The following is a 27,967-nucleotide window of genomic DNA, read 5'->3' as shown; positions in this document are numbered from 1 at the left end:
CGAACTTTGTCGTAGTGTACATGGCAGTGCTGAAGGAGCTTTTTGTGCAAGTGAAGTGTGGCAAGTGCGGGCTGTCTGCACTCGATCTCAACAAGTCCGACAAGCAGTACGGCCTAGCAGTAAAATGGAGGTGACGTGTTCGGCGTGCGACTATTGTACAGCGCGTTTTTCGTCGCCGAGGGCTAAAGGACCTGCCAAAATCACACCCATTGAGGTGAACATAAGGGCCATGAAAAGTATACAGAGCATCGGAAAAGGTGCTACGGCCCTCTCTGATTTCTGCGCCGGAATGAACCTGTCGCACAGAGGTCTCCACCACGAAACGTTTCAAGCCCACCTAAGGAAAGTGGTCGAGGTTTGTGAGGGCACTGCAGCAGCCTCTGAAGCTGCTAGTGTTAGTGTTGTCAAAGGAGTGATAGAGACCTTTATCAGCCTCCAAATAACATTGATGTTATCTTTGACGGCACCTGGATGACCAGAGGGCAGTCATCACATATTGGAGTGGGCTGCATCATTGAAATGTATACTGGTCTAGTGATTGATCATGTTGTCCTTTCCAACTTTTGCCTTGGATGTACCATCGGTCCTAAACCTTCAAACGAAGGTTACGAAGACTGGCAGGCAGAGCATGAATGCCGGAAGATTATAGACTGCAGTTAAGGGTGAATGGAAGTTGAGGCAGCCCTGCTGATGTTCAAGCGTTCTCTCTCCAAAAATGGGCTCCGCTACACTACAATACTTTGTGATGGAGACAGTCGCACATTTCACGCTTTGCAGGCAGAAAACGTTTATGGGTTTGACCCCATAGAAAAAAAGGACTGCCTCAATCATGTGCACAAGCGTATGGGCACTGCACTACAAAGCTTAGTGGAAAAAAAAAAAGGCCCAGGGCGAAATACTCGGAGGCAAAGTAAAATTGACTCAAGAAAAAAATTAAAAAGATCACCAACTACTACGGGTACGCCCTCCGTAGCCACACACGACGTGCCAGAAATGAAGAAGGCAGTAAAAGCCACGCTTCGACACGTCTTCGACAGACAGTGCCCCCGACCACAGCTTGTGCACCGATGACGTGAACTCATGGTTTAAATACAATTGCGCTATCGTGAATGCCGAGGAGCCTCCTGCTCACAAAGACAGTTTACCAGCTTCTGTTTGCGCAGCATTACAGCCAGTGTTTGCTCGACTTGGTGATGCCTTGCTGGAGAGGTGTGCCGATGGCAAGACACAAAATTCCAGTGAGTGCCTGCACTCTGATTTGGACACAAGTGTCCAAGAACAGCCATGCATCACTGCTCAGTGCAACAAGAGCAGTTGCTGAAGTGGTTGCAGTATTCAACCAAGGCAGAAAAGAAACTAATTAGAGTGTAGCTTTGGGCCTTGGCTACACTCTCGGCGGCAACCTCCTTCGTCGGAGTCTCGAAAAGGACAGGATGAGGTGGCAGAAATTACAGCAGCCTTCTTGAGCAACAACGCTGAAAAAAGAAAGTTTCTAGGAGGCACAAGGGAGACAGGTGCCCTGATTACGGCCCTGGACAATTGTAAATTGCCGTCAGCACGAACCACTCCAGACAGCCCTGGAGAGGTGCAAATCACCATCAGCATTTACTAGAACTGTTTAGTAATAGAGCTTTTGCAGCCCTCGTGTGCAATAATTAGCAATATGCTATTAAAATATTGCTATTGTCTTGTCTACACATGAGGTCCGCAAATTTTGCTGGATTCCCAATGGCCTATGTATCTTGGCCTTGGATTGTCCGCGATATCTTCACTTTTAGTTGACATATTCAGAATCCAAAGACAGTTTCAGAAATGGGAAGAATATGTGATTTTCGGTGGGAAATATCACATTTCAGCTATCAGCGGTTCATCTTATAACATATGGTCAAACTTCAAATGCAGTTTTCTCGGTTTCATATTTTTGGTCAGTCTCCTCAGCCTTACGCAGGGTTTTGATAACTTTTTTTTGTTCACAAAAGTAACATTGGTACCATTTTCTTTGGAAAGGAATGAGGTACCCGATGGCATTCTTACTTTTTTGGTGCGTAGCACTACTAGCCGCAATCACGGATTTCGCCGGGGTCTATCCGAAGCCGCTCACTCTCTCTCTCTTCGTGAACTTGAAGCGGAGAAAGAGAAGGTGGCTGCGCGCGCGTCTCAGCATTGAGGAGGTGGAGCAGCCGCGGAGCTGTAGTAGAAGCTTCTCTCTTTCTCTGTCCATCCATCTCTCCGTGAACTGGAGAGGAGGAAGGGAAAGTGGCGACGCCTACATCCCGCGATCTAACACTGAGGGGGCGGAGCGACAGCATGATGCACCCAGTTAGAGAGTAAGACTGTGAGAGAGGGGCGTGTCAGTTGCGGACGTGGCGGCCGTCTCAGGGCAGCATTGCACAAGCGTGTGTGCGTTTGCTTTGCGTTCCAATGGACGAAGCCGGTCCATCTGGCATTGCGGCGCAGGTTCGCCGGGCTTGACTTCCTGAAGCACGATTATGAAGGCAGCGGGAACGTGAGTCTACTGAATCTGGTGTTGCAGCTAAATGGTGCAAGAATTTAGAAGCACAAAGAACGAGGAAACGTGCCGAGCGTGCTCACAAAACGGCTCAAGACACTGAGCATTGGTGTGAAATGGATGCCGAAGCGAAGAGGAAGAAACGTGCGGTAGAAACTCCAGGGCAACGGGATGCTCGACTGCAAGCGAAGGGAACAAAGACTTAATGCTGTTATTGATTCCGGTATGGAGGTGACTGTTAACCGGCAGGCACTAGTGCCGAGATATGAGGCAGCTGGTTCCCAAATCAAGCTGAGGGTAGCTTTAGGTGAGGAAATAAGTGCTGAGCTAGCATATGTGCCTCTTACAGCAACAGAAGGTGCGACGTTCGTCTCGTTCGACGGTGCACAACCAGCCTTGCTATGTGCATTGATTGGCAAGCTGTCGGCTGCAATAGATGTGCTTATAACTCCTGCAGAATAAAAACAACTTCTCAAAGGAAGTGTAGCTGTAAGCGGGCTTGTTTCCGAGGTAGAGAAAGAAACCGGTGGAAATGTGCTGTCCAGGTCGGCCCTGGCTCTCCAGAAACGTAACATGGCAGTGAAGTAGGATAGACAGTTGGGCGAGTTGGTACAATTGCATAGTGGGTGGAACAGCGCGAAAAGATGAAACGCACAACAGACGAGCGCTGACTTGCAACTAATTTTTTATTAGGAAGAAAGTGGATTCTTATACAAAAAATATGTCACATGATGTTACAAAGTACAAAACCCTTGACCAGGCAAAATTCAAGAGATATCTTCTTCCTTGAACAGCCACGTGGAAAACCCTATCAAGCAAGACCAAACATACAAGCCCCCCCCCCCCCTCCCCTTTTCCCCAACGGCCAGTTTTACAAATTATAAATTATCGCCAAACATTATCCAGAAAAGAAACCTCTTTTCGATAAGCACCAATGAAGGCTGGCTGACACACTGCGACTGCTTCTTGCTGATGTAATATGCCTCAGTAATTTCTCTCGTCATTTTGTCCCTATGGCGAAACAAAATCTTTTTGCACTGTTCCACCCACTATGGCAGTGAAGCACAAAAGGGGTTTCTAAATGCAAATGCCAAAGCTATGTCACGTCTGGTCACCAACGCCGGAACCGGGTAGGATCCGTCATTCGTTTTCGCAACCTCGGTTTGCGGGAGGTATGGGGCTGTGTGTCGCTGTGCCGGCGGGGAGGGGCCGAGGGGCACTTGTCCACAAGTGAAGTGGTGGAAAAGCGTCGAGTTCTTGTATCTTGTTGTGTGCGGCAAGCTTGAAGACTGTGCAGCACAGTTTGATGGGGAGGTGTTGGGCTCGACTTGCCTGGAGTTTGGACAGTTGGCGCCAAACCGACTGAATTATGGTAAGAGCGCACGGTTGCTGCAGGACAGAGTGTGTGCGCGTGTTTACAAGCCGGCCTCCCTTTCGTATAAGTGTCTCGGTCGCGCACGTGTTCCGGTTCAGCGCTGACTGCTCTGGTCTCTCGGTTTGTGGGGAAAGGGCGCGGAGGCCATAAATCTCCGAAACGCGGCGAAACACGGTCTGTGGACAATGCGCGGCAGAGGGAGCTGCTTTCGGTGCCTTCTCGGGAAGATGCCTAGACATACGTCCCTTTAAAACCGCCGCCCCGGTGCAACCGACCAAGGGCAGCGATCGGAATGTTTGGGACTTAGGTTTGTGTGTTGTGTGTTTTGGAAGCGCAACCGCCGGCGCTGTTTGTCTGTGACTGCTGGCCACCTCTTGCGTTAGCTGAGGGAAGATTGTGGAGAGAGAGTAAATCGCTGAAGTGTATGCATGAAAGGTATAGCGGAGATAAGCGGTGCTACGCACCTACTTCATATTTGATTAACTATTCAAATCAGCCATATTTTTTTTCTCTCGTTCCTCTCTGTAGTTGAAGAATGCTATAAGCTGTGGAAGAAGCTTCGAGATATTTTACCCGCGAGCGGTTGAGGCTGCGAACGGGACACAGACGGCCTGCGAGTTGATGATCATTCTGCGCATGCTCCGAAGAGAGCCACTGACGGCGCTTAGCGCCAAAGTATAGACCAACACCGATCTGTGACGTAAGCACGATGCGGTGGCGCTTCTGTAGCCAGGTTGGGCCGGTTGGGGGTGAACTAGGCTTAGCGCCCATAGGAATACATGGACCCGAAAAATTTCAAAGCTATTTTCTAATTTCAAGGCGCACCTATGATCTCGTTATTTGGTGCAGAGGAACCATGAACATCCAGAACAGATCACGAATGTATGAAATCTCATTAACGAGGCGAAGTATTTTTAAAATACCGCAAAACGTATGCGGGTGCGAGTTGGGAGGGCAACCCATAGAAACGCACGTAAACACAACCATAGCCTCCTTTATACACTCTGTGCCTGGCAACTCCGCGGCCGTCGCCGCCGCTCCTCCTTCGTTGACACGTTACGCCGCTGGCTGCCGAGAGATGGCGACAGCAACGTAGGGTCACCCTCGTTAGGAGAGTGGGGGTGCGCCGTGTTGCAAAGCGGTGCAGATAGCCACGCGCTGCCACTTTCTCGCTGTTTAGTGGACGGTTTTGCAGTGTGCAAGGTCATGCTTCTACTTTTCTCTGCCTTCGGGTGCTGCAGAAATACAGCATTGCACCAACTTGTAAGTGCCAGCTTTGTTTTGTCCTTCCGGTGATTGCTGCGTAGTGTTCAGCTGCTTTGAGGCTTGTAAAAAATAGTGACAGCACCAAATACTGCAATAGTAATGTTAGATGTGCACCTGTGCTTTCTGGACTGCAATGCTAATTGCTTCTCTGCCTAGCTCGTCTGCGTAGTTTGTTAGATGTGCTCCTGCGAAGCTTTTTTTTTTTTTTTTTTTTGCAGTATACGCTAATTACGAAATTTTTTGATTAAATAGAAACACAATATTTACCTATTGTGAAGATGACTTCTTTAAAGTGAGCTAAACCGAATCGTGCAAAGCCTATCTAAAAACTAATCGCTGTCCCTCTCTAGCATCGGAAACCGCAAAACTCGTACTCAAACGCATTAAGGCCCGTGAAAAATAATGACAGCACCAGAAGTGTGTTTATTACGCGTCAGTAAGGTAATAATAATAATGAATGTGCACGTGTATTTTCTGGACTGCGATGCTAATTAACTTCCGCCCTGGTTAGCTCGTCTGTGTGGTATGTTACATGTGCTCCAGCCCAGTATTTTTTGTTTCGCTAACTGGGCAATTCTGTGAAAAAATAAAAACACAAACTTTGCCTTATGTGACGATTATTCTGGAGTGATCGAAACAGAAAGATGCAACGCGTATATTTGTCTTTCCTTGTTTTTCAAGTTAAAAAAAAAAAATTGTGCGACGCGCTGAATCATTGAAAGTAACAGCTGATACCAAAATTGTTCTCCATGCAGATCTCAATGGCATACTGCGATGCAGTTATTCCAATGATCTGTAAATCAAGCTGGCTTCTGAAGTGCTATCAGTAACAGCAGTCACCGTGAACATTTTTTCCTACTTGCGGCAACTATTCATCACACCACTTCTACATGGTACTCTTGTAGCACAATTGCTGTTGTGAAATATGTAAATAAATGCCGATGCCTTTGTTTGCAGCGTAGACTAGCATTGTAATCTCTCTACCATGGGCGCTAGCAGAGCAGTCATGCAGTTTTTCGAGCCATACGCAATTTCTTGAAACTGCCTGACATAATATGCCATATAGCATTCGTGTTATTGCCTAACAAGTATCATGATCACTTGTTATGCTTAGTGGATGTCAGTTATCCCGCTAGCGAATAACAGCACTCCCGCCCCGCACCGACATTCGTACCCGTGCCCCTCGACCCCTACGTCAGTGGCGCCCTCAGCGAGGGGAGCGGCAGCGCCGCGCAACTTTAACCGACGGCGCCGCTCTATTGTTTGCGCGGCGCGTTGACAGGCACAGTGTATAAAGGAGGCTATGACACAACTTACCGCAACATTTTACTTGGTTCAGCAGCGTTGAGCCCTTCTCATTTTTTGGTGAACGTCTTGTACCATGCCCCGGCATCATTTTGCATGGCACACTACATTTCCTTAACAAGCGTTGAGGTGCCGGCTAGTTGGTAATACATTTTCGAATAACAGCGCGAAGGACGAGAACGAAGATGTTTGTGTCCTTCTGACCTTCGTCCTCGTCCTTTGCGCTGTTATTCCAAAATACATTTCCTTGCACATACTGCAAGCCTGACGACTTGCGGGACCGTTTACAGCACGATAAACTGACCGCGCACAGTTGCAGATGGCAATGCACCACCGGTGCTGTCGCTAGCAGACGCTCCGGAGCTGGAGGCGGCCGCGGTGGGTATCACCAGGTGCGCTGTCGTCTGCTGCAATGCGCGACTTGTTCGGTCCGTATTGTCGTACGGTGTTTGACAACTGCCATTTGAATGGGATTCTGTCTAGGATGTATCACTTGAGGGACAGTATTATCAAGCTAATCTACACCATGCTGCCGCATCAGACTAAACAAAACTATGTGATTCGCTACATAAGCATTTTGGGGGTGTCTGGATTCACAACATAGATTATTCGGGGAGTTTTAAAAGTAGACCGCCTCCGCAATGACGCAGCATACTTCTTCAAAGCGCTGGCCAATGTTTAATGGCCGGCCACCACTTCTGGTGCTCTGCAAAACGAGAAAAATGTTGCGGTAAGTTGCGTTTACTTGTGTTTTTATGGGTCGCCCTCCCAACTCGCACCCCTATCCGTTTCGCGGTGTGTTAAAAATACTTCGCCTCGGTCATGAGATTTCATACTTTCACAATCTGTTCTAGGATGTTCACGGTTACTCTGCACCGAAGGTCATCAGAGGTGTCTCTGGAAATTAAAAAACTGCTTAGAAATATTTCGGTTCCATGTATTCCTATGGGCGCTAACCCTATTTTCACCCCCAGTAGGCTGCGACGCTGCGAGCGTCCCCATTGTTTGTAAACACGGTGTTGGTCTATAGAGGGGATACATGTCGTCTGGAGTAGCGAAACCAACAGTTACTCTATGAAAAATTCAGAAACGAAAGACAATAAGCTGCTCTACCTAGCGCCTTAGCGTTTCTTCTTTTTACTGTAACCATTCCAGGCTGACACTAACATGTGTTCATGGTTCAACATGCACTTTTTTCTGCAAACTGTTTTTTTATTTCGATATACACTGATTTACAAGCTGTATTGGTTATAAATGACATCTAGGGAAGCAATATGGCTATTTCCCAATTCCCAAAGGCCAGTTGACAGTTGTAAAGAATTTACAATTTATGCACTTTTAGGATTTCTTCCACTTCTTAAATAGTTTTGTTCACAACGTCATGCTGCTATTAGACTGAAAGCAAGAATTTGGAAATGGCATTAAGATGTTTGAGGAGAGATTTCGAAAAATTTGAATACTTTATTGTTTATAGCATGTTTCTCGCTTTTTTGAAACGTTTGAATTTTGCTCAACTCACAAAAACGTTTTGGAGCCATTTTAGTCTTTCAAACGCCTTGGGATGAGTCATCGGGAATTCTTTTGGACAAATCAGGTGGTTGAGTGCAACCTCCGGGACGTTTGGTGCAGAACGACCCTTGTTAGCTTTATATATCGGAAGAGCTCAGTCAGCCTGCCTGTACTCAAACAAGAGGACCTTTTAAGAAGGACTCATATTTGCCTGTATGCTTATTGGCAATCATATGTGGAAGGGAAATAGTTCTAAGACAAGACACGAGCTAATGCCATGTAGTTGCACATATTTATCCTTTACCGCTTATAGTTTTCGTGATTGCACATTGGACCTAATATGACAGAGTCTGAATTCATAACTTTGCCATTATGAACAGCTCAACAAACTTGAGCAAGGTGTTGGATCAGTTTCACGAACTCTTTACATCATGCACTTGTGTTCGTTTTGGATATCATACCATATCAGTTTCCATCCACTTATATGGTTAAATGAGATTTTCTTGTTTGCTAGGCATTTAACAAAAGCTTCTCATGCCTCTTTTGTGTGTTGTCATGCAGAAGGTCTTGGGGAGCTGGTGGCTTCTTTTAAGATATCGTGGACCTCACTTCCAAGGCTGATTCTTCGCAAGGTCACCAAGTCTGCTAAGGTAAGGATTTTTCATCACGACGCCATGACCAGCTGCGCTCTAAAGAGGTTACATAACAGTTTGGGTATTTATTAATTGCAGTTTTATTTGCGATGTGGGCCAATTGGAAAGTCCATTTCTGAAAGCAGTAGCCTGTGCATGCAACACTTACTGTCAGGACGAGGGACCAGTTTAAAGTGTTCTGCTAGATGGGGCCATCATGTGTGCAGTATTAGGTACATTGTGACCCTCTAAAGAGTTAATGTAAGTGCATGAGCAATATCACTTGGGCTTATTTTATTATGATAGTGTGATTAGCTGCCACCTCCTTGAGAATAATAAAGGTTCTTGCTGATTAACGGTTTTGCACTGTAGGGTCATTGCAACCTGGCTATTTTAGACATAACCGGTATGTGTACAGAGCAAGATTTATTGAAAGGAAGAATGATAGGTCGGCTGACTACAATAATGGTGGCAGCAGAATGCTGGAGCTGATCAAATGAGGGATCATCTATTCAACTGCACGCTAATCTGCGAGTGATTTGTCTTCTTCCAAGGCCCCATAATGTCCAACCAAAAAAGGGAAAAAGAAATGGAAGTGCCAGGCGAATCGCTTTGAGATGGAGAACATCTTCAAGGCATTCAAATCTTTCAAAACTGCCGATGAAGTATGTTATGCTCATAATTTGTCACCTCCTTGATAGTCAGTAAAGGGTGGTATAGCAGCTTGTGGGATGAGTTGGTGCATAATGCTCAGAACTGCGGCGCAGCATAGACAAACGCATAGAAGCACGAAACAGGCACACACTACAAACTGTAATACAAAACTGAACCCGAACTTCCTCTTCCACACTAGGCTACAACTTCCTTCTCTACTCTCAAGTACAGCACACTCGCACACATCTTCTATCCCAAGCAGATATGTCTTGCCAACAATAACTGTCAGCAAGGCAGCATCCAAGCAACAAATACGAGACCAACACCGTCACTGAAATCTTCTAACAAGAGTTAAAACTCCCGCCACATAGGCACAAACTAAAAAAAAAAACACATCTGCAGCTGCCAAGAATCAGGTTCACATTCACTCACAATACATCTAAACGATTCCGGTTTGCAAGTTTCAACACAAAAAACATATCAAGGGAACCCTTATTTAAATCGCTGATCGCCTTGGCCAATTTGGTTAGCTGCAGGTCATTACATAACACTAATGGCTTTTTGCTCCACTAGCTTTCTTCTTCACAAGCATAAAATTCTTTTTAATTGCCTAAGGTCGGCTTCTTAGGGAAGAGTCGGGATAGGATTGCCCGAGAAATGTTTGAGGCGTTTAGATACAAAAGACAGCACATGTGTCATTGATGCCTCTTTGTCCCTGTGCAGAAATGAAATTTCAGTTCTTGAAGGCTGTTTATGGGTTGTTGCGAAGGATGTGTGGTGCATGAGAAGTGTTTTTTGGATGGGCTTTAAGGCTTACTGAGGACTTCTCGGAAGATGGGCCTGTTACAGATAGAAGATATTTACAAGTCCTGATGTTTTTAGAGGAATAACCTTTGTCTTCTTGAAACTGACAAACAACAGGCGTGAGCAGTCGTTCTTCAGTTCATCTGTTAACGTGCTCTGCCACTTATGCATGTATGTGTGTGCTGTATCTCGCTACTCACATTTGTCCTTGTTTCACATAATACTGCAGCATTTTGAATCACACAGTCCTCTCGATGCAATATACGAAGGCATACGAAGGTGCCATGCAGGTTGCGAACTGTAAATCGCCGTTGTTGTGCAGCGGTGGCATATTTTTTTTTTCTGGGACTGTCCTTCACAAGTATTGAATGCATGTTTTGCTTTTTTACTTTTTTGATTCTGGGAAGGAGAATGTAGAATTTTGGACAGACTCTATAGTGAGAGATGTAACCGGATTGGCTAGCTTAGCTCTAAGGTTGCTTAGGCAAAGAGTGTTTTCGGCCACCAGTGGTTCCTCTTTGCCTTTCGTTTGCCATTCCTTAACGCGAGTGTAAGCCCGATTATAACAGACGCTTGGGGAGTTGGGTAATCCATGAGTCCAGACAGCTAAAAAAAAAACCAAAGAAACTGGGACCTACGTTCCATTTTTTCTTTTTTTTCGTTTTTGCTTGCGCTGTCTGCACTCACACTAACAGCGATCCAAAGTTTCATTTCCTCTGCGTGCAAAATGGTTGATCATAGTAGCTCTTTGTGGTTTCTGCCTTAGACTCAACAAAGATAATTTCATTACATGCTATGAGCTGGCCCAAACGGCTAAACGGATCCTTCACATACACTGAAAGCATCTAAATAGAGAATATTCGTATTCAGCCGCTGCTGTGGTACTATTTGTTCAAAACCTAAAAGAAATGGAGAAACGGTGTTGTGCCCTCCAGTAGTGGCTTTGTGGATAGGGCTTTTGACTGCTGAGCCGGAAGACATGGGTTCGATCATGGAAGCTATGGCCGCTCTTCGATGAAGATGAAGGCGCTTGTGTAGTGTGCGATGCTAGTGCACGTTAAAGAACCCCAGGCATTCGTTAACTTTCCGGAGCACTTCACTACGGCGTACCTCATAGCTGATGCCACTTTTGGACGCTAAACTCCATATACCATATGAAAACAGTTATCATGCTCCAGCTAGCATTTCTTTGCTGCAGTTTCTTCCTTTGGCATGCACGACAATGTATGTGCAGGATTAAAAAGAAGTATCATGCTTGACATGAAGATGACCAGCCAGCCCGCCAAACCACCGGAAGAAAAAAAAACGAAAGCAAAGATTGCGAACGCATGGAATTGGCACTCACTCTACATCCCTGTGCAACACGCTTTTTGACTGAGCAGTGCCAGCAGCGCGCCTCCTTCGAGGGGAAAAAAAGAAAATCTCCTCTCGGGATCTGCAAAAATATTCTTCTCCCTTGCCCTCCTGTCTGCACGGCTCTTGAAGGAAAAAGGCGCATCGACGTTACCCTGATGTACAGGACAATGACACCCAGAAAAGAGGCCAGAATCAGGAAAAGGTACAGGAAGTGAAGTGTTCAGGCTAGCCAGGAATATGAGCACCAATGCTGAGCTGCTTTTCACAAAAGGCGTTAAGTCTAAAAATTTTGGAGACTTTATGAGTGGACAAGCCTTTCTGAATAATGGACAGGAAAGGCTCGTACCTGCATTGTCCAAGCTGGAGTCACCAAGGCTAGAAAAGAAATAGTGCCTTAAGGGGGGAGGCTACCTTTGAATACCGACTTTTTTGTTTCTTGAGATAATTGACGAAATTATCAGGGTAGACTTATGGCACAGCTATTTAAATAATTGTAGTTTCATGGAGCTGCGCACATTGGTACTCAATTTACTGAAGTATATCAGAATGGTTCACATGGGTTCTTTGTACCGTGCCTGGAGAACTTGCAAAATGGGTTGGCACTATGAAATTTATTATGAAGGTTCCTGAATAGGTACCCCAGGGCAAGACAGCCCTTTTTTTTAATTTCCTTGCTGAAAAACTTTAGCAGAGCATTGAGTTTTGTGCCACTGATTAGACTTGCATTAGCCTAATTTTGATTGTTCATAATAAATTCCAGACTCAATATTTTGAAAAAACGAGCCTGTCTTGCCCTCAGAAATTTATTCAGGCACAGAATAAAAAAAGCCTGGAGGGAATCCGATTAGCGGTTCCAGAGATACTGCTGGAATAAGCAGCCACACCAGGAAAAAAATTCGTTCTGAGAAAATGGCCTTTGAAGTTTAAAACACCATTTTCGGTTTTAAAATGCTCCCGCAGAGTAGTTGGCAGTGTCTTTGGGGACTTTCTTCTTTTGCCGCCTCTCAGTCTTCGTTTTATCTCTCTTCTCAGCCTTTCCCATGCACAGGGCATCTTTTTCAGCAGCTCGCTGTATGGCTAGGTGGCCAGGTGTGAGCCCCACCGACAGAGAAATTTCTTTGGTTGCCAGCATTAAACCTTATCACTGCATCATGCAGTGCTGTCTCCACTGCAATCAGTGAGACATGTTGTTCCTTAGGCATCAGTGACCACAGAACAGAATGAAAAGATTCTGCAGCATTTTGGGTCTTCGCCCCCTGGCACCGCTGAAGAAGAGAAGGCTCCGAGAGGCGCTGATAAACAGGAAGCAGAGCCTCGGCGACATAGCCTGGCAGGTTGTGCCTGTGTTTTGGTTGTGGCAAGCCACTTGCCTTAGCAGCGTTGTGACGGCACCACGAGTCGGCACCCTCTGGGCAGAGGTCATGGCGAGGCTCCGCATCGGTCGATGTGGTGTGGTGGTAGGAAGCCATCACTGCACGCTGCATTGCAGCCACATCATTGGAGTTATTTCTCAAAGCCCAGCCATAATAGTCAGTCAGCTTGTCAATGAGAGCTTTTGTCAGCCTGCCTTTCCCTCCCAACGACATTTCACTCCTTTGCACTAGGTTGCGCAGTGCAGTTCCCATCCTTTTTTGCACATGATTGAGGCATTCCTCCTTCACAACAGGGACTAGGCCATAAATGTTCTCTTTTACAAGGGCAGAGGTGGCACTGTCTCCATCGGACACCAGTGTAGTGTACCGAAAGTTGTGCTTCGCAAGTGAACGCGTGAAAAGGATCAAGGCTGCCTCGACCTCCATCCTCCCAGACTTGGCATCCGTGTTTTTTGGCAGATGTGCTGCTTACGCCAGTTTGAGTACTCGGCGTCTTCAGGTTTGGGTCCTGTCTGACACCCAAGGCATTGGTTCGACAGGACAATGGCATCCAAGATCAGGCCTATGTGGTACTCGATCACTGCCCCAACTCAAATGTGGGATATGTGTCCACGCTTATGCCAGGTGCCATCGTAGACTACAGTAACGTCTCTACTAAATCCTGGGTTCATTTCCTTGTAGGTCTTCTTCACAGCAGCTGCCGATTCAGAAGTCCTCTATGCACTGAGTCTCGGGGTCCCTGAATGTTTTCTTCAGATGCCCCTGATAGGTTTTGTGATGAAGTCCTCTGTGGGACACATTCATTGCAGCCCAAAAGTCGTTGACAGCTGTCTGCCCTTTTCCAATTTGCTTCATAGCCATAATGGCCCGGGTGTTGACGTCGAAAGCCTTTCCTTCATTCTGGCGCGGCGAACTCCACGAACTTGCAACAATCCCACAATGTGGGCATATCAGTTCAAGCTTTGTAGCTAGCCCAAGCTGGGTGCCTATTCGAACAGACAGTCCAGTTGCAAGGCAACGCTGGCACAAAGTGCTGGCAAGTAAATAGCCAAGCACACACATTTGCACAAGGCAAAATACCTCATATTTTGCAGTAGCAGTGGCAGGTGCGGGATAGGGCGACATCGCTTGAAATTTTCTTAATGTTGCGGCCGTGGCGCCGAGTCTGTCTTTCACAGCAGCATGTTGTGCCTCCGCTGCCTCAACCTTTTCGGGAGTCAAAAAGTGCGTTTTCACGTGTACGGTGGACGATGTGCTATCACTCACAGCAACAGACTCGATGCGGGACGCTGGGATCGCCGAGGTTGATGCGGTCGGGACAGCAGCCACACTTGAAACGCCGTCTCCTTGCGTTGATGCGGAAGATACGCCGCTGGAAGTGGCAACGCAGTCGTCTTGTAGTGGTGTACCAGAGGCAGCACTGCTAGAAGCGTCTCCGTGGCCGTTGACAACACCCTTCGCCAACTTCGCCATGCGGACGGCATTCATAGCACGACGCCGTGTACCGAACGCATGCAGCATCTTGAACTTCGTAGGGTGCATCGTAACTGACGGTGCGGCGATCCACGAGGTGAACAAAACAGTTCAAAACACGCCACGAGAATCCGTAACAAGGGATGATAGCGATCTCAAAAATGGCGAAACGTGAAGCGATTCAAGCGAACGCACAAAGAAAGCCAGCACAGCAGGCAATCGGAGCAGACGACGCGGCAGAGAGGGACCAACGCGTCGGCGCGCGCAGCAGCCAATAGCAGGCGAACGATCCCCCGCGTTCTCAAGGAGCGCGCGCTTTGTCCAATCACGGCCCAGATCGGAGACTCGGGAAACTCAATAGCCCCTGCGAGACCCCCAGTCACAAGCGAGCCACGCCTCTACCACGCCGCGGACGCCGGAGGCGAAGGCAGCATGGCAAAGGGAAAGCATTCACAAGCAAAACAAGACCAAGATGTTGGAAATCAAACTAGCGCACTTCAAAACAAAGACACAGGAAGAGAACGACAACACAGCGCTGGGTTGTCGTTCTCTTCCTGTGTCTTTGTTTTGAAGTGCGCTAGTTTGATTTCCAAGATGAATTACCAACTAGCCCGTTCTTCCACCCTTGCAAGACCAAGATGGCGGCGCTTGGTTCAGCGGCATAGAAATGGCGTGCACACGAAGTTCGGGTACTTTTGCCGTTCGCTCGCTCGCGGCTCACGGGCTGCCGTGCCCAGTTGTATATTTAATTTGAAGTACTTCCAGAATGAATTAGGCGTTCATAATTACAGAAAAGGTAGTTTATAACACATATAGCTGAGATATGTACTTTTTGAAAAATCGAAATCGCGATTTTCCGACTTTCGAAGCCCGCGTCCCCCCTTAAAGTTGCAGTTTTAAGGAGTGGTAGTTCTTAATTTTTGCAGGGAGTTTTTATATTGCCACGTGCCTAGCGCCGCGCGACAGCCGTGTTTGGTGCCGACGACAACGAAGCGGTGGTTGGCACGAGCGGCGCGCTGGTGCTGGACGCTGTGACTCTGTGTTCGAAACGAGAAGCCGACCTTATTCTCGGGTCCTTGACTACGTGTACTTTCACGGCTCCCTCTGACTTCAGTCGTGACACTGGTGGAGGTGCGGGATAGGTAGCAGGGCTGGGCGGCGTGTGACATCAGCATAAGTCATCCGCTCGGTGGGGCCCGGGGGTGGTGGTGGAACGACTGTACTTGTTGGTGGCGTGAGTGCATTCTGGACCTCTTCACGGATGATGCTGGCCAGGGAAGCTGCGCCAGGAGCTCCATGAACTTTCTGGAGCTCCTCGCGAACCACGGTGCGAATGAGGTCGCGAAGGGAGCTCATATCTGCCCCGGGATTGTAGTCGGTTCGGTCAGACGGCGGTAGTGTGGATATGGAATTCAGCGGCCGACCGTACTGGCTGCATCGCTGCTGTAACAGTTTCTCCATGGTCACAGCTTCAGCCAGAAACGCCGCGACGGTGGTGGGCGGGTTCCGCACGAGGCCGGAAAAAAGCTGTTCTTTGACGCCGTGCATCAGGTGCCGAACCTTCTTCTCCTCACTCATGGACGGGTCGGCGCGATGGCAAAGGCGCATGACGTCTTCAACGTACATTGCGACCCCCTCGTTCTGACGCTGAACGCGAGAGGTCAGGGCACGCTCGGCATTCTCTCGGCGGTCACTGTTGGCGTACGTACCGAGGAGCTGACTTCGGAAGGCCGGCCACGTAGAGAATGTGGCCTCGCGGTTCTCGAACCATGTCCGAGCAGCGTCTTCAAGGCTGAAGTAGACGTTCCGCATTTTCGCAGCGTCGTCCCAGCCGTTAAACGTCGCGACCCTTTCATAGTGAGCTAGCCAGTCCTCGGCGTCTTCAAACTGCTCACCGTGAAATGGTTTAGGGGTACGTGGGGTCTGAAGGATGAGACAGGACGAAGGGGTGGAAGGGACAGTCATGGTACGGGCGGGCGGTGTCGTTGCCACAGCCAGAGTTGAAGTTTCTTGGGCACATCGTGAGTGCTGATGGCATCCGAGCTGACCCTGAGAAACTTGCTGCCGTTGCTGCCTTTCCCGTCCCCGCCCACAAAAAAGCAGTCCGACGGTTTTTGGGGCTGTGCTCCTATTATCGTCGCTTTATCAAAAACTGCACAGATGGCCAGCCCTCTGACTCTCCTGACTCGAGATGACGCATCATTTTCCTGGGGCGCCGAGCAGCAGATGGCTTTCGACGAGTTACGACGCCGGCTCCAGTCACCCCCGATCCTGGCACATTTCGACGATGATGCCGACACAGAATTACACACGGATGCGAGCAACGTCGGCCTTGGTGCCGTTCTAGTTCAGCACCAAGACGGGGTCGAGAAAGTAATTGCCTACGCCAGCCGTGCACTTTCCCGTGCTGAGTGTAACTATTCCACCACTGAAAAAGAATGTTTGGCGGTAGTATGGGCCGCTGCCAAGTTCCGCCCGTACCTTTATGGCCGACCGTTTCGCGTCATCACTGACCATCACTCGTTGTGTTGGCTGAAAAACTTAAAGGATCCTTGTGGCCGCTTAGCACGTTGGGCATTGCGCCTGCAGGAGTTCGATTTCGATGTTATTTATAAGTCTGGCCGGAAGCACACCGATGCCGATAGCCTGTCTCGCGCGCCCGTCGGCCCTCCTTCGTCAGATGCCACCGACGACGATAGCTTCCTCGGAGCAGTCACTACGTCCGATCTCGCCTCCAAACAGCGTGCCGACGACGAGCTGCGACTGATTATTGACCATCTTGAAGGTGGGCATCCTACAATACTCCGGTACCTTGCTCGGGGGTTGTCGTCGTATTGCCTCCGCAATGGGGTGCTTTATAAGAAGAATTCTACGTCGAGTGCGAAAACATACCTGCTAGTTATACCGGCTGATCTAAGGCACGAAATCCTCCTGGCCTGCCACGACGAACCAACTTCAGGGCATCTTGGCTTTACACGCACCCTAAACCGAGTCCGGCAGAACTACTACTGGCCACATCTTTCTCCGAGCGTTAGACGTTACGTACAGACTTGTCGACAATGCCAGCGGCGAAAAAAACCCACGCTCAAGCCATCCGGTATGTTACAATCTATTGAACCACCCCTCACACCCTTCGAGCAAGTGGGCATGGACCTTTTAGGCCCATTTCCTTTATCCTCGAACGGACACAAGTGGATCGTAGTCGCCACAGACTACTTAACACGCTACGCTGAAACGAAGGCCCTTGCCCGAGGTACTGCCGGCGAAGTTGCTCGATTCTTTATGAACGACATTGTGCTCAGACACGGTGCACCGTCTACCATCATTACTGACCGAGGAAAGGCGTTTACAGCTCGGCTACTGCGGGACACCTTAACTCTCAGCCATACCGAGCATCGCACAACAACAGCGTATCACCCTCAGACAAATGGATTAACGGAACGACTAAAGAAAACTTTGGCCGACATGATCTCAATGTACATCGACGTTGAGCATAAAATGTGGGACGAGATCCTGCCGTATGTCACCTTCGCCTACAATACGGCGCCGCAGGAAACCACGAAGTTTACGCCGTTCCGTCTCGTATATGGCAGAGAGGCCCGCACGATGTTGGATGCGATGCTCCCGTGCGGGGAAGAAGCGGTCGAACCCGACGCCGCGCATTTCGCAGAACAGGCCGAGCAAGCCCGTCAGCTGGCCCGCTTGCACATCAAGGAGCAGCATGCCACCGACGCTCGATACTATAACCTTCGGCACAGGGAGGCCCACTACGAACCAGGGGACCAAGTGTGGGTGTGGACCCCCGTGCGTCACAAAGGCTTGAGCGAGAAACTACTCCACCGCTATTTCGGACCCTATAAAGTCCTGCGCCGCTTAAACAACGTTAATTACGAAGTCATTCCAGATGGAACTGTGACCGTCAGTGTTCGACGCCAGCGGCCTGAAATTGTGCATGTGGTGCGCTTAAAGCCGTACTTTTCGCGTGACTGAGCGTTCCCTGCAAGTGAAACCTTGCGTCATTGTACAGCTCACCTCACGCCTAATTTTTTTTCTTTCCTCCTCTCACCTTGTCATCGGGACGATGTTTTCTTTCACGGGGGGGAATAATGCCACGTGCCTAGCGCCGCGCGACAGCCGTGTTTGGTGCCGACGACAACGAAGCGGTGGTTGGCACGAGCGGCGCGCTGGTGCTGGACGCTGTGACTCTGTGTTCGAAACGAGAAGCCGACCTTATTCTCGGGTCCTTGACTACGTGTACTTTCACGGCTCCCTCTGACTTCAGTCGTGACAATATTATGACAGCTAACTGCCTTCTTTCCAAGGCTACAGTGTTTATAGGGTTGTTGCATATCTCATTATGCCTTCCCTGTGAATAAAAATGGCTTTGTTTTTAGCAAAACCTGTTTGCCTAATTTGGGGCTTTTTGAGGAAAGAACAACACTTTAAACTGCATTTGAGCTTGAAGTTTGTTTTTGCATGGCTGAGGTCATTATAGCCATTTGAGCAATTGGGTTCCAGAAATAAAACAAGCCTTCTTTATTTAAGCATCTTGAGGTTTGAAATTATGCTACAAAATGTTTTTTTTTTACTACAAAAGCTCACATATTTTACAAAATGCCATTTTTCCTGCTACAAAATTTGAAAAGGGGGGGGAGTGGAATCCAGTCTTCAGGCCACGAAACGCTTGTCTGTCCCGGGTAATTGTTTCAAGATTTTTTCTTCCTCCACTCCTGAATACACAGCTCTTCGATGCCATTTTGTTTTGCTTCAGCTTGGTTGCAGATTTCTTTGGCAGTGACTATAGACCAGTTTTATAGCTACTCCCGGGCGTGGCTATTCTTTGCCGATGGGCGCGCCGCCATGCGGGCACTCCCTTGGGGACTGCGGGACCGCGCCTCCCCGGTAGCCATGTTCACCAAGCATTCGGGAGCTAGACAATATTGCCAAAAATATTTTCATGGCACGATTGTGTTGGAGCAAGTTTATTTGCATTTTCGTAGAGTTAAAATCGATTAGTTATTAGAGGGATTTAGTTCATTCACATTAACTGTGTTTGGAGCTCAGCATGCAACTGCGCTATAATGCTGCCATTTTGGTGCCTTACTGATGACAAAATGTCTGAACAATTGCAAGCATTACTCTTGCGTACAACTCGCATATAATTCCACTTCCAGTGAGCTCATTCCTTCGTGCCAGCCATTTCGAACCTCACCAATTAGGCTGTGCGGTCGTTTGCGTGGTGTGTGCCATTAACACAAATTATCGCGGTGTGCGCATCTGAGTCGACCAGCTAACAGCAGGCAAGTTTTGTTGCGCTTTATAAATACCGCCACATTAGGATCGTTTCATTTTATCCCTGGAAAATCTAGTGCCTATATAACCGTAACGCCTGCATTTCAAGCATGATACATTCTTTTTACTTTCACGTACATTGTCGTACATGCCAAAGGAAGAAACAGCAGCAAAGAAATGCTAGCTTGGAGCATGACAACTCAGTTATCAGTCCAAAAGTGGCATCGGCTGTATGGTACGTCGTAGTGAAGTGCTCTGGAAATTTAATAAATACCTGGGGATTTTAACGCATGCTGACATCGCACAATACACATGCGCCTTCATCTTCATCGAAGAGTGGCCATAGGTTCCGTGACCAAACCCATGCCTTCTGGCTCAGCAGTGAAGAGCCCTATCCACAGAACCACCGCAGGGGGACACAACACAGTTTCTCCATTTCTTTTACGTTTTGAACAGATATTAACACAGTAGCAGCTGAATACAAGTATATTCTATTTCAATGCTTTCAGTGTGTGAAAGAGCTGTTTAGCCATTTGGGCCAGGTCACAGTAATGTACCGTATATTGCCGATTATAAGTCGACTCCGATTATAAGTTGACCCCCCAACTCTCGACCCCCTTTGGGCAAAAAAAAGTTCTACTCCGAATTTAGGTTGACGCTGCTGCACCCTACGGTCCTAGCTCGCCCAAAAAGTATTTCAGAAGGCTGAGTCATAAAGAAACGTTTACTCATTCACGAGACATCTGTCGTCTCTTGTGAGGACACAGTCGCGATCATAATCTTATCAGCCACTGCTGCCGCTGGTCGTCGGAAGTGTTGCCGAGATGCCGCACAACGCCGCGGAGACCATGTCTGTTGGTAGCCATACCAGGCATTGTTGACCCATTGAGCCACTTCGGCCAAAGAAGCTTGTTTCAGCCGCCCTGTTGGTGTCTGGGTTTTCTTGCTGGAGCCACTCGTCTTAGAATGTACCGATGCGGTCTTTGAATGGCTTGTTCAGCACCAATCCAGTGGCTGAAGAATAGGTGTTAATCCGCTCGGAATGATACCAGGTCGCATCCCGCTTCCGCTACCGCTTTAAGGGGGGACACTGCTCTTTGAGACTATGGTTGGTTGGTTCATAGGAAGGGAAAGGCGCAGTATCTGTCACACTTGCTCTGTGGACACCTGAACCGCGCCGTAAGGGAAGGGATGAAGGTGGGAGTGAAAGTGGATAGAGAGAAGGGGGGGCCGTAGTGGAGGACTACCGCCTAGGGATCTTTAACGTGTGCTGACATCGCACAGCACACGGATGCCTCCATCGAAACGCACCCGCCGAGGAAAAAAATCGATTTTTTGAAACTGACATTTTCAGAATCTGTAGCTATTATTTCTTTAATTCGCAGGTTTTATATCTCGCGGTGCAGTATTTGGGGCCACAGAATCAATTTATAGCATCACTGTCAGCTAAAATCTGCAAAAAAACGTTTTTTTCCGAGGCGCGTAGGTCTTTTTCTACACGTGCGATCGCTGCCATCTTGGTCTCGTTGGGAAGAGCGGCTTTTCTTTTCCAGTTTCCCGTCACAAGTGCTTCCGCCGGCTTACTGGTGACGTTGAAATCCGAGCATAAAAAAAGTCCAAACGCGCGGTTCTATTCGTCGAGCTAGCACACATGATTGAAAAGCGCGCTGTGACTGGCCGTGCAAAGTTCCCATTGTCTGCTCCTCCGCAGGCGACACGTCTCTCCTTGTTCAGTCGTAGGGTTGTAATAAGTGCGGCACGATGTCGGAAGCAACGCCGAAGTTTGCCACGAGTCACAAGTTTGGCAAAAAGAAGAAACGATCGGCCTACAACTTGAAGCGCTCAGTTCCTTCGGCCGGCGTCGAGAATAGTCCGCTGCCAACAGCAAGTGATGCCGAAGCCGCGGACAGTACCTAAGTGGACCGGAGCCTAACCGGATCGCCGACGAGTGAATGCATTCTGGACAGCAGCCGCATTCGGCGCGACACCGAAATATTGCAGCGTACGGAGTTGGTTGCAGAGAGAAATGGAAGCCCAAGAAAAGCTACAAGTTCTTTCTTCAACACCGGCCACCAAGCGAAAGATGGATTTTCACTAGCGCTGACGATGTTGTGGCCACGCCATCGGACATCGAGACGGGCTTCGTTGGCGTCAGTTTGGACTCAATGAACGCTTTGATGTCGTTTTTGAAATGCAAGGTGTGTGGCGGTAGCGTCACGGTAGGAAAAGGTGAACGTGAATATGGCCTCGCCATAAAGATTATTATCGAGTATGCGTGCTGCGGTGATGTTGCGTCGTGGAGCTCGCCCCATGTGAACGGAAAAGAGAAGTGCAGCCCGTTCGTTGTGAATGTCCTTGCTGCACGTGCGATGCAAGCCACCGGGAATCTACAAACGGCACTCAATGACGTTTTTGCGACCATGAACATTTCGCACCGTGGCCTCCACAACAAAACTTGGCAAAGGTATGTGAAGAAGAAGCTGGCGCCCGCGGCAGCTCTTGCTGACGAGAAGCAAACGTCTCTGTGCGCGCAATCGGTCTGGGATCTATATGATAAATTGCAGGTTGCAAATCCCGGAAACATTGCTGTGTCATACGACGGTTCCTGGATGACGCACGGCCACTCTTCCCATATCGGCGTCGGCACGGTCATCGAGCTGTTTACAGGACTAGTTCTCGGTTACGTGGTTCTGAGTAATTTTTGCGTTGGTTGCGAGCGTGCTCCAAGTGAAGATGACCAGGCATACAAGGCTTGGAAGGAGACCCATGCATGCCAGAAAAACACCACCAAGAAGGCTGGTGAAATGGAAGTTGAGGCTGCTCTCACCCTCTTCCAGAGATCACTGCAACGGCACAACCTGAGATACACCACCCTACTCTCAGATGGTGACAGACCACCGCCGAGCAGTGGCATCTGCAAACAAGTGCAAGATCACTGCGGACATGCAGCACGCTTTCAAAAAACGCCATTTGGGTGGCCATAGCCAGTCTGACTACATCCCTGGTGCCTTCTAGTCACTTACATTGCAAAATATTGCAATATTTTTTCTACATTTTTGATTAAAAGAGAGCCAATCTCTTTTTTCTCGTTTTCTCAAAACACTGATTCTTGACTTGTCTATTTGCAGAAGCGATATCTCTGCCTTCAATGCAGGCAGAACCATAATTTTTGTTGTGGCATGTATCTTAAAAATTTTAAATTTTGCTCTAGGTCAGACAGTAGGGCACCCACATTTGAATGGTGGACTTAGAAATGCTATAACATAGCTAATATTTGTTTTATCAAAAAAGTGCTCCTAACATTGTATAGTACCTAGCAAAGTGTCAATATGAAAATTTTTAGTGTGGTTACTTTTTCTTTGTTTCTGCAAATTGTGAACAATTAATTTCATGTATCTTTTGAACTAATTGTCCAATTGGAAAAATAGTTACATATTTGAAATCAGCGTAAGAAACTGAATTAGACTACCTAGTTTTATCAAGTTTGGTCGAAAATTAAGACAAATAATAAGAAATTAAGAAGAGTCATTAAGTAAAATGGCGATAACTTGTGCCCATCTGCTGTACAGCATAACATGACCATGAAGCGTTCGTGCGTGTTGCTCGTTGTCAGCAGGCGGACCTGGCGCTCCCCTTTTGCGGACACTGTCCTATTGCTAGGCATACAAACCAGACAGGAGTCTGGTCACCGTTGCCAATTGACCAAGCAGGAATGAATGTTGCCCGCAGGTCACTCGCGTAGCGCAGAAAGGCGCTCCGTTTTTCTTCGTAGGCTTCGGGCAACCGTTGGCATACGGTCGTTCGTCGCCTTAGGCTTAGGCCGTTCCTCTTCATGAAATTCTTCACCCATTTTTTACACACTTTAAACTCTGTACGCAGGATGCACATCTCCTCCGCGACAGCGCCTGCCTTTGTTTCAATGTCATTGTAGCAAACACTCAGGCTCTTGCTTCTCTGGTTGTGAACCCAATCTTGAACCGCCTCCTCAACAGCAGGGTATTATCCGGACTTCGGCCCTTGAAAGGAACGGCGTGTAGCAGCACACGCTAAAAGCTTACTTCTTTGTTTTCTCCAGCCTCTCACGCACTTTTCTGAGACGTCGAACTTCCGCTCTGCTTCGACGTTGTTTTCCGACTCGGCGTAGAGGATGACTTGCCGCTTGAAAGCAGCGCTGTACTGTTGCCGAGGTTGTGGCGGCATCTTGCAAGGCGTCCGTCGAGTGACACAAACCACATACACCGCTGTTAGCTGTCACGTCGGCTAGTGTCCAGGCAGTGCGACGAGAAGAAATGGTGAAATGCACACAACGTTGCACAACACCCGAGAATGCTTCTCGGCTCATGTGACTGGTCTCGTGCGGTTGTTTTCGATTGGATTGGATTTGTAGCTGTCCCATTTGTATCAAACATTGCCAGCCCGCCCGGCTTTGGCCGTTTTTCTGTGGAATGCCCACGGTTTGGTGCAAATCTCGATTAAAATTAGTTTTTTTTTTTAAAGCAGATCCACTTTCGCATTGTGTCTGACAACTTTTATGGAATTACGAGTGCACGGGGCGTGATATTATCCGCGTCTCAGTCAAAATTACTTTTAACCCTGCGTATAAGCAGACTAAGATTCCGCATATACGTCGACCCCCCAACTTTTGGAAGGACATTTAAAAAAAAAAAGGTCGACTTATATGCGGCAATATATGGTAATGAAATTGTGTTGTGTCTCGGGCAGATGCTAACAGCAAAAAGCTATTACGCTCAACCTTTTTGCATGCAGCCTTCTCTCTGTAATTAGGAAATATAAAACTTGTTTTGCTTATACTTTGATTGCAGACAGCACCAAAAAGAAAAGATGACTTATGTACGAGTCTTTTTTTTTTTTTTGCACTGTCTGTACTCATGTATTATTAACTCGCCCATGCATCTGTTATAGTCGGACTTACACTCCTGTTAAGGGGATATGCGGGTCGAAAAATGCATTTTTTTTTTAAAATGACTGCTTTTTTGTTTTTACTTGTTTTGTCAAGGTTAGTGTCTCTACTTTCATGAAAATAAAAATCAAATATGAATTTAACCCGGAAATGGGTTGAAATTGTGTTTAAAGAGCACACAGTGGCAGTTGAATTACCATCATCATCATCATCAGCCTGACTATACCCACTGCAGGGCAAAGGCGTATCCCATATTTCTCCACTTAAGCTGCATCCACTTGACCCCTGCGAACTTCTTAACCTCATCCGCCCACCTAACTTTCTGCCGCCCCCTGCTACGCTTTCCTTCCCTTGGAATCCAGTTTGTTACCCTAAGCGACCATCGGTTATCCTCTCTGCACTGCATGTCCTACCCATGCCTATTTCTTCTTAATTTCCACTAGAATGTCGGTAACTTGAGTTATTTCTCTGACCCACTCTGCACGCTTTCTATCTCTTAATGTTACCCCTACCATTTTTCGTTCCATAGCCCTCTGGGTTGTCCTCAACTTAAGTAGAACTCTCTTGGTTAGCCTCCACGTTTTAGCCTCATAGGTGAGTACAGGTAAGATGCAACTGTTGTATACTTTACTCTTGAGCGATACCGGTAAGGTGCTAGTCATAATCTCCGAGTGCTTGACAAATGCGCTCTATCCCGATCTTATTCTTGTTATTTCCTTTTCGTGGTCCTGATCAGCCGTTACTACTTGTCCTAAGTAGACATATTCGCCTACTACTTCCAGTGCTTCGCTACCCAATTTAAACTGCTGTTCGTTCCCGAGGCCCTTCGCACAGAGGCGTCGCCAGGAAGTGAACGGCAGATGCACCCTTATCAGCCAGGAACAATAGCGGCACACTTGTGCGAACCACATTACGGCAGGCTCACCCAGCGATCTCCTGCCGTGGCACCAAGCATGGGCGCAGGGAGACGCCGTTAATGAAGCCTTTTGCATTGCCACAAGCGCTCACTAAATGTCCTGCAGAAGGCGAAAATAGGCGCGGCCCTTGGCCCTCCCAAGTAGCGAATCAGCCCAGCGGCCTCCCGCTGTGTCGCCAGACATCGGGTGCGAGCAACGGCGACTGTACACTGCTCTGGGACAGTGCTGCCCCCCCCCCCCCCCCTTTTCTCGAACGGGACGGCTGGGTGGCCTAGTCTCCAGATGCCCTGCGGCGTTCCTTTCACAAAGGCGTTAGCTGCAAGGTCGCGTCGCAAACACGCTGGGGAGGGGAGGGAAAGACGGGCGCTGTGTGAGAGGGTGTGAGGACCGGCGAGTGAAGAGAGTGTGTGTTTTGAATGATGTATTTTGATTTGGCGTAATTAAGGACCTGGGTCCAAGATTACTCCCAACCCACTGGGGTTGTGGCATGTTTTTCAATAATTTGATTGGCTGTTTCATTTTCGGGGCGGATCACTTAAGGTGACCGCCCTCCGGTCTTTGTTGATGTCCTCGGACCATCTTCGGCAGTCAAGATTTAGGCTCCGTGCTTAGCACGTATCTACAGGCCCTAGGCCTTTAACTGAAATGCTCGGTAGTAAAGTAAGGGCTTGTAGAGCGACTTCTCTATGTGAGAGTCTATTCTCCTTTAAGTTACAGTTGTTTGTGTGACTCTTGTTACTGTAATTTACAGTTTGCCAATGTATATTATTTTCCTTCTGTAAATATAATTCTCCTCTTGACCATCATCTGATCGTTTACTGCTTCTTTACTGCCGAATGACCACGTTTGGAGAGGCTTCAGCCCCTTCGAAGATTGGCAACGAACGATCATAAAATTACTGGCGCAGCACAACGGGATTCGGCAACCTACGACACCAAGCGGACATCGCCCTCATCCACCAGTTTTCAGACATCACGAGACGTCCAGCTGGTAGCAGTTTCGGCAGGCCTGGAGGGAGCCGACCTCAGAGTACCAGCAAGGGAACAACGAACCCTGGCGCCCTGACCCTAAGGCGTCGTCCATCCCGCAGCCCCGGTCAAGGTGACAACGGAGAAGCAACGTCAGCCACTACCGACACCAGCACGGGTGAGCGGGACTCCTTATGTATCATTGAGGTGGTTATGGCTCAAGCGTAGAACGGGTGTATGGTGTTGACAAGAAGCATGATGGCGAGCTCAGCTGGCAGACAGGCAGAGGAGAATATGTCACAGGAGAATGATTTAGAGGGCAATGGTCAGCAGGCTGGGGCATCACAACAGGATGCGACGGTTGGACCAGCGGACGAAGCGGCGATTACCGAGCCTGTGGCAGGCGCGCTACGAAAAGTAACGGCACTGACCGAGACCGAGTTTATGGGAATTTGCCACATGGAACTCGATTTTCAATTGGAAAAGCTCAAAATTTAGTCGCGAGAACGCCTCGAGTTGAAAAAGCTCTGATTGGGTGCGACGGGCAGGCAGACCCCCGTGATGTCGGAATCCGACGAGCAACGGCGATCAGGCTTTGACCCGGTCTCTCAGTGTGCCAAGATCCTAAAGGGTCTCAAGCTACCGTGTGACGCGGACGTATCCTTGTGGTTCGATAAAGTAGAGAGGCTATTCACAACATACAATGTACCTGAATACAGCCGCGTACGCTTGATCATGCCAGCGCTTACCGAGCGTGTTCAGTACCTGCTTTGTGGTCTTGGTGATGATGAGTGCAGCGACTACGAGTCTGAAAACTGCTGTGTTAGGCGAACTAAAGCTCACCCCCGCTCAGTACTTAGACCGGTTCGAACGCGCCATTAAACGAATGAGGAAACATGGGCACAGTTCGCCTCCCGCGTAAAGACCTACTTTTACTACTATCTTCGTTCGAAGGAAGTAGACACTAAGGATGATGTGATAGCCCTTATCGTTGCTGATAGGATGAAAGCTAACCTAAGTGCAGAGGGCTTGGAATAAGTGCGAGGGAGAAAATCGGGTGAAACCGGATGAGATGTCACAGATACTGCAGACATTCGAGCAGGCAAAGGGAAAGGGACGCGCGGTGCGACAGGCGGCTGCTCACGGCGAGAAAGGAAAAACCGAACCCCTCCCGAAAGGTAGCGACAAGCAAAACGCTCAGTGTTGCGTGTGCCGCGCAGTGGGCCATCGAGCCAAGGACTGCCCCCGAGCTGTTCAGAATGCGCAGAAACCAGACAGGCGCATTCGAGCACAAAAAGTGATAGTCGCCAACACGGGAACGGCCGAGACCTTAGCGCCAGCTCACCTAGACTGGACGTTGATTGCAGAAATGAGAGCGCTCCGACCGTCCGAAGAAGTGCATACTTTGAAACTACAGCAAGTAGATAAAGAATGCGCTGGAGTGCCGACAACGGCGATCATAGACACCGGTAGCAAAATTACGGTAGTCAGAGAACTTCTCGTTCCTGGAGAGTTTCAGCAGCCTTGCGGCAAGATAAATCTTGTGTCAGCATTTGGAGAAACTAGAGGCTAAACTAGTAACCCTGGTGGTCGGTGTGAGGAGGCGACCGTCA

General features: G+C 48.3%; 1 long non-coding RNA gene and 1 pseudogene across 6 annotated transcripts in view; one reads left to right on the top strand and one right to left on the bottom strand.

The window, feature by feature from the left end:
• Positions 1 to 27,514, top strand: part of LOC146175339 (uncharacterized) — a 97,254-nt gene extending 69,740 nt beyond the window's left edge. For 5 of the 6 annotated variants that reach the window (XR_014701368.1, XR_014701367.1, XR_014701366.1 and 2 more), the window contains 2 exons: positions 8,526 to 8,614; positions 26,294 to 27,514. This is a non-coding gene — a long non-coding RNA (uncharacterized LOC146175339). The remainder of the gene's footprint in view (positions 1 to 8,525; positions 8,615 to 26,293) is intronic. The other variant, XR_014701363.1, reaches the window with a different exon arrangement.
• Positions 12,199 to 13,476, bottom strand: LOC146175340 (uncharacterized; annotated as a pseudogene).
• Positions 27,515 to 27,967: the final 453 nt, after the last annotated feature.

This window comes from Amblyomma maculatum, chromosome 10 (genome assembly GCF_055883805.1).
Source record: "Amblyomma maculatum isolate TAMU_Amacu chromosome 10, ASM5588380v1, whole genome shotgun sequence".
NCBI classification, from domain to species: domain Eukaryota; kingdom Metazoa; phylum Arthropoda; class Arachnida; order Ixodida; family Ixodidae; genus Amblyomma; species Amblyomma maculatum.
Note: the sequence above shows the minus strand (reverse complement) of the source record. Positions and strands in the feature narration are given on the sequence as shown.